Source organism: Ursus americanus, chromosome 16, assembly GCF_024610735.1.
Source record: "Ursus americanus isolate L20-20 chromosome 16, mUrsAme1.1.p, whole genome shotgun sequence".
Classification (NCBI taxonomy): domain Eukaryota; kingdom Metazoa; phylum Chordata; class Mammalia; order Carnivora; family Ursidae; genus Ursus; species Ursus americanus.
In genome coordinates, this window is record NC_142142.1 from 11,374,488 (window position 1) to 11,382,024 (window position 7,537).

The 7,537-nt window shown below is 48.8% G+C and overlaps 1 protein-coding gene across 1 annotated transcript in view; it reads left to right on the forward strand.

Moving 5' to 3' along the window:
* The first annotated feature begins 7,245 nt into the window (after positions 1–7,245).
* Positions 7,246–7,537, forward strand: part of ACER3 (alkaline ceramidase 3) — a 176,037-nt gene continuing 175,745 nt past the window's right edge. The window contains exon 1 of the mRNA XM_045816290.2: positions 7,246–7,531. The gene's annotated coding sequence lies outside the window, so the exon portion shown is untranslated. The remainder of the gene's footprint in view (positions 7,532–7,537) is intronic.

The following is a 7,537-nucleotide window of genomic DNA, read 5'->3' on the forward strand; positions in this document are numbered from 1 at the left end:
TGATTCATTTTTTTATTTAAATTCCATTAGCCAACATGGAGTACATCATTAGTTGCAGATGTGGTGTTCAATGATTCATCAGCTGTGTGTAACACTCAGTGCTCATCACATCACATGCCCTCCTTAATGCCCGACACACAGTTACCCATCCCCCACCCACCTCCCCTCGCCATATTGATTCTTATGTCATATATTCCAGCATGTCCGTGTTTTGAAGCAATTAAACAAGCTTTCTCACAACTAAAGAGGAAGCTGCAGCATTTTATGAAGATCTTACAAAAAGCTGACAATCCTGCAGAAGTGCTTTCCTCTGGTGCGTGTCGTTGCTGACGCGGTGGCTTCAGGAACCAACGTCCTCTCCACTATGTGAGGCTCTCCGGGGAAGCGGATCGTGCGGATGAAGAAGCTGTGGAGATACTTCCTCTTGTGTTGACGAAAACGTGTTTTATTTTCACTTTGGTGACTCCAGCTCTGTTAGAGGCAAATGCCGTAAAAATCCCACATCTGGGAGGAGGCACCTCGGGTTTGAGGCCGTTAGCACGAAGTGACCGGGGCGCTGGGTGCAAGCGCTGATGCCAGCGAGCCGCCCTTGATTAGGATTGGTGCTGCTTTTATTAGAGCTCTGCTTCCTAAGACCCATAGGTTTTAAGTGCTCTGCCCCAAACTTACTCTTTCATTGTGGTTAAGCCCTATCTTTTTTTTTTTTTCAGAGAATTTTATTTTATTCAAGGGGTTTTAATCCATCATTTCCATTATTTATTTTGATGCTCAAATAAGCCTTTACTTGGCTAGTGGGGCCTTATTATTCTTTGAGCCCTTCCTTAATTTCTTTTTTTTTCCCTTTTAGAAATTTACTTATTTTATTTAAATTCAATTAATTAACATATAATGTATTATTAGTTTCAGAGGTAGAGATCAGTGATTCATCAGTGAACACCCAGTGCTCATTACATCACATGTCCTCCTTAATGCCCATCACCCAGTTACCCCACCCCCCTACCTCTGTCCCCTCCAGCAGCCCTCAGTTTGTTTTCTATGGTTAAGAGTCATTATCTCCCTCTCTGAGTTCATCTTGTTTTATTTTTTCCTCTCTTCCCCTATGATCCTCTGCTTTGTTTCTTAGATTCCACATATGAGTGAGATCATATGATAATTGTCTTTCTCTGACTAACTTATTTCTCTTAGCATAATGCCCTTTAGTTCCATCCACGTTGTTGCAAATGGCAAGATTTCATTTTTGATGGCTGAGTAATATTCCATTGTATATGTACACCATATCTTCTTTATCAATTCACCTGTCGATGGACATCTGGGCTTTTTCCATAGTTTGGCTATTGTGGACATTGCTGCTGTGAACATTGGGGTGCACGTGCCCCTTCAGATCACAACATTTGTGTCTTTGGTAAACCCTATAATTTTTACACCATGGGATTTTGCAAAAGGATTTTCTTTGTTTTGTTTTCTTTTCAGGGTCATACATATGGCATGACCCCATTAGGCATGACTACATATGGTATGACCGTATTAGGACATAAATGCCTACTTTAGGATCCCATGAGCCGATCAGAATTACCCAAACCTCCAAGAAAGCAAAAAGTAAACTGTTTTGGGGGTAGTTCATGTCCCCTCAACCACATGTTTTCCAGGTTTGGTGAAAGCCATGTTACCAGAACAAGAGAATACTCCTCATATAGAAAAAAAAGGTAATTTCAGATGTAAGTAAAATTCAGATTTACCTCCTCCAGGAAGCCCTCTCTGCAGCCTTCTGCCAGGCTGGGCTAGGGGCCCTCCTCTGGGCTCCCTCAGCTTCCTGCATTTCTCTGTCTCGGCTCAGAGTACATGGCGTGGTCACTGCTTCCACCCCTGCACCAGTCTCACTGGTCCTTGGGGGTCGAGGGCCCAGCACAAGGCCAGGCACCGGGGTGGCATCAGGGAGCACTGTGCACTACACAGAATGACACAGGGACACGGCTTGGGGCTGGTGAGTGGAACAGTGTGACTGCCTGTACTTGCAGCTGGTGAGACTGTATTTTGGCGGCCGTTTACCCCTCTAAGCCAGTAGTAAGCCTGTGTGTAAACACTTTTTACAAAGTTCATGAAGCATTTAGCTTTGCTTACTAGCTCTGGCACAGGCCTAAAACCCCCCCTGAGGTTTGGAGGCGATGTGTGGATGCATACAAAACCCAGGACGGGACCAGAATGCTGCATGGAACAGCGAAGAAAACCGAAGCAGGAGAGCACAGGGAGGATAGAAAAGTGCCAGGCTGGTAAGTAAGCCATGCTCCAAGCCACACTCCGACGTTCACATGCTGTGTGACCTGGAGGGTCTCTTTGGGCTCCAGTTTCCTCGTCTGCAGGAGGAGGGCCTCGGAGTAGGTCCCACCATTTGTTCAACATATATTGGTCTTCAGGACCTTCACAGTCCCTCCACGGAGGGAAGAGGAATTAACCTCTACTGATGGGACCAAGGGTGTCCCAGGCACTTTGTATCTAATATCTAATTTAATGCCTCCTCCAAGGTAGGCTTTTTTTTTTTTTAAGATTTTATTTATTTGACAGAGAGTGAGAGAGCACAAGCAGGGGGAGCAGCAGAGAGAGAGGGAGAAGTAGGCTCCCTGCCGAGCAGGGAGCCTGATGCGGGGCTCGATCCCAGGACCCTGGGATCACAACCTAAGCCAAAGGCAGATGCTTAACCATCTGAGCCATCCAGGCGCCCCTCAAGGTAGGCATTATTATCCCCATTTTATAGCCGCAGAAACAGAAGCTCAAGAGGTTAAGTGACTCAGGGGCGCCTGGGTGGCTCAGTCAGTGAAGCGTCGGACTCTTAATTTTGGCTCAGGTCATGATCTCAGGGCCAGGAAATGGAGCCTTCCAACGGGCTTCAGGCTCCACGCTCCACAAGGAACCTGCTTAAGATTCTCTCTCTCTCCCTCTGCCTCTCTTCCCCCCCCAGCTCATGCTCTCTTGCTCTTTCTCTCTCAAAAAAAAAAAAAAAAGAAGTTAAGTTCCTTATCCATGTTTGTGGAGCTGGCAAGCAACAGAGCTGGCGTTTGAACCCAGGTCTGCCCAACCAAAGATTAAGACGGTTCCCACCCCACCTGAACGGTCTAGGACTCTGTGATTTAAAAACATAATAATTCAGAAGAATGTATATTCATCTCCCCCTTAGATCTCTGCTTTTAATCATTTAAATGAAAAAGGGATTCTGATTCAGAAAATGGATAATGTCCTATTCTAGGTTATATGTGACAAAAAGCTGAAAGATAGCTCATTCATCCCTCCATCCATTCATTCACACATTTGTTCAACGGATATTTACCGAGTATCTATGTACTGACCACACACTGTTCGAAGCACTGGATAAATGTAATGAACAAGGACAGATGAGGCCTCTGCTCTCATGGAACTGACATTGTACTGGGAAGATAGACAATGAAAACACAAACAACTAAATAAGATGATTTTAGTTTATCGTAAGTCCTAGGAGAAATGTGAACTAGGAAAAACGACAGGGCAGGTTGCAGGTCCAAGTCCAAGTAGTTAGAAGTGGCCTCTCTGAGCAGACGACATTTGAGCTGAGATCAGGTTGAGAAGGACCAGCCATGGGATGATCAAGGGAAAGTACTTTGGAGGCTGAGGGAACAGCAAGTGAAAAGGCACTGAGGTAGGGACAAGCTTGACTATGTGAGGAACAAAAAGGAAGCCAGTGTGGCTGGAGTAGGTCAACAATGGGGAAAGTGGCAGAAAACAATGTGGGAGATGGCATCATGAGGCCATTACATAGTTTAGATGGCTAGAAAAAGTCACCGGCAGAAGGTAAGCAGGGTCATGACATTCAACCTTAGAGACACTCTGACCCAAGCATCTCACATTGGTCCAGCTGAAAAGACCTGTCCAGACACCCAACAAAGTCAGTTGGTGGTGGAGCCAAGAGTTAGTGGAAGACCATGGTCTCCCTCCTCCCCAGGGTGTTAAAACAGAGCTCTTGGCCAAACCAGTAACACCGTGGCTGTAATAGAACTGTCCTGATCAATTGCGCCAACCTTTGCTGGTCTTCTGACTCCCACCTTTATCCTCCTAAGGCTTATTGTCTACACTGCAGGCAGAATGAGCACGTTAAAACTTAGTCTAGATCATGTCAGACCTCTGCTCAAACCCTCTGAGGGTTTCCCTGCACTGTTCATTTCTATGTGACCCCACCACACATGAGGACAGGCTCTTGTCAGATATCCCTGATGCTTGGGGTGCTGAACATAGATCTGGCATGCAAAAAAAAAAAAAAAAACAACAACAACAACAAAAAAAAAAAACCCAACAACTGCTGAAGGAATAAACATGTACAGATATAAAACCATGTGAGCAAGCGGACTGGGCGATCCGCTTTATGCCTCTGTAGAGTCGTCTGGTTATCACTAGGGTACAACACACTGGTTAAGAGCATGGGCATTGAACCAGACTGCCTAGGTCAAAAACCTGTCTTCTCCACTTGCCAGTGGTTGGACCTTGGATAAGTTATTAGCCCCTTTGTGTCTCAGTTTCCTTGCTTATATAATTCAGATAATAATAGCATCTAATAGGGTTGTTGCAAGTATTAAATTAGTCAGGATACATGAAGTGCCTGGAACAATTCTTGGTACCTCCCGACTACTAGTTATTGATATTATTACTGATATCTACATATGCAGTGGGAAAAATGAATGCAAGAAAGGTCCAGATGGCTTCAATGGCCGCTCCTGGTATTGGAGTCAAATCCCTGTCTGTGGAGCGTTCCCCTAATTAGCTGGCATGAATTTGGGCAAGTCACTTCACCCTTTAGAATCTGTTTCCAGGGGCGCCTGGGTGGATCAGTCGTTAAGCGTCTGCTTTCGCCTCAGGGCGTGATCCCAGGGTCCTGGGATCGAGCCCCACGTCAGGCTCCTCCGCTGGGAGCCTGCTTCTTCCTCTCCCACTCCCCCTGCTTGTGTTCCCTCTCTCGCTGGCTGTCTCTATCTCTGTCAAATAAATAAATAAAATCTTTAAAAAAAAAAAAAAAGAATCTGTTTCCAAATCTGAAAAAGGAAGGTCATCTCACTTCCCGCATTGGAAGCTAGCTTTGAAATTAAGTGAGATTATGTGTATCAAGTTTCTGGCCCAGGACCTGGCACCTACTCAAAAGGCAACAAATGTTTCCTTTCTTCTCCCCGCTGGCCTGTGAGCTCAGCAAGCCAGCCCAGCCAGGGATCCTTGTTAAATGGGCCTGAAGCTGCCCACACCCGCAGTGCCTAGCACAGAGCCTGGCCCTCTAGACAGACAATAAACGGCAAACAGACAAAAGCAGCAAACAGACAATAAACACTTGTGGACTCTGACTTATGTAGGCTGCCTTGGCGATATCTCACATATCTATCCCCCGAGTTTCATTTTTCGCTGCTAGAAATCTTGTCCAGAGCATCGTCGTCTCTCACGGTGGCTATGCCGAAAACCACCTACTGGTCTCCCCACTCTGGGAAGGGCTCGACCCTCCGGCTGCACTGAACACGGTACCAGATCGGTCTTCCTAAAGCACGGCTCAGACCATGCCCCTTGCCTTGCACAGAACCTTTGTGACCTTCTAGGGCTGACCCAACCCATCCGTGCTCCTTAGGCTGGTGGTGGAGGCACACCACAGCCCACCCCTGGCTGTGCCAGGTCCTCTCTCCCTCTCTAACCTTAGACACACACACACACACACACACACACACACACACACACACACACACGGCATCAGACCGAATCACAGTTCCTTGGGCCTTGCCAGCGCTGTGCCCTTGCTCATACCCCCACTCCCCGGCCTGGAGTGGCCTCCTGAAGCATCATGTACCCCATAATGCAAGGTACCACTGTCATGCCGCCTCTCCATCCGGCCTCACCCAGTTCCAGAAGCTAGAATCGTCCCTCCCGCACCTGTTGCTACGGCACCTCACGGGACTGCTCAGCGCACACGTGCTGCTGTGGGCCTTGTAGTGTGTTCATCTGTGTGCCTGAGCCAAGTGCGTACTCGGTCAACGCGATGAACAGCTGTGCTGGCCTCGCCCCTGTCAGGGTAAGGATGGGCCTCCCTCATCTTTCATGCCTCTCCTCTCTCACACACGAACATGCTTTCTGAAATGTTAAGAAGGAGCACAATACATGCTCCACAGATGAGTCTCCCCGCCTTGTGTGTTCTCGTGTGGAAAGGTGTCTTGAATCAGTCTCTTGTCCTCAGCCCTGCTGCTGCCCTAAGTCAGACCGAATCAAGGCCCACCGGGACCAATATGACAGCCTCCTAGCTGCCTCTCTTCTTTCCTTCTAAGCCCCACACAGACTACCAGTGTGACCTTGCTAAAACAAAAATCTCATCATGTCTTTCCCCTCCTGAAAAGATTTTACTAGCCCCCCACTGCCATGGCATAAAGCTGTCTTCCTCTTCAGCCTCATCTTCTGTTCCCCCATCCCCTTCCTCCTTCCACATTTCCTTGTACTCCTCCAGACCTGCTTATAATACCACAGCAATCCTGTGCTGCTTCAGGCCTCTGTGTCTTAGCATATGCTGTTCCCTCCTCTTCAAATGACGCCCCACCTGCCATCCCGGTCCCCATCACGTGATAAACAGCTGCGTATGCCTCCAAACCCAGTTCTGCTGGCAGTTCCGTCTGTGCAGGAGGCGATGGCTGACACGTGAACACCCCCAGCCCCGCCCTAACCATACATTTGCCCTGCGCACATCGGGGACTCTCAGACCGTCCTTCTAGGCAGCTCCTGTACTGGTCGGATCCCTGTGGGTGCAGTCGGCACCCCGTGTTGATGTGACTGGTGCTCATACCTGCCTTGTTGCCCCCCCCCGCCCCGAGCGCTGAGCTCCAGGCAGCTCCTAGCTCTCGTCTCTTAGTCTCCTCCTTCCTTCACTGAGTGCTCACACGCTGCTCACACGTGGGGAAGCTCGTCTCTTAGTCTCCTCCTTCCTTCACTGAGTGCTCACACGCTGCTCACACGTGGGGAAGACCCAGGAATGAGCCGCACCGCAGGCACAAATGGTCCGTCCGTCCATTTCCGAAGACCGAGGAAGGCAAGTGTGGAACGGAGCAGGACAACGTCCAAGATCTGACCAAGGCTGACACGGTCCTTTGCCTCTTATTTTGCCATCTTGCCAATCACTAGCGAAAAGATGCTTTGGCTTTGGCTGTCCTGGGACTCCTGCTCGGGCTTCGGTTGAGTGGTTCCCGGGGGCAAGGTCCTCAGGAAACTTCCCTGCAACCCGCAGAATGCTGGGCCAGTGAACGGGTCACACAGGCTGCTGACAGCCCCGCACAGTGTGACACCAGCTCCGTCACCACAAGGATGGCAGGAAATAAGGACGCTCTGGCTTCGACTGTTCAGAGCCTCAGTGTGTCCGTTCGGTTCTTTAACAAGGCTTGCTGATGCTCACTTTGTGCTTGGCCCTGAGGACGGGGAGAGAAATCAGACTGTCCCTGCCCTGGAGAAGCACCTTGTCTGCGGAAGCGGGGCGTGTGTTTCGAGACACTTCGCGGAACAAGTAAGT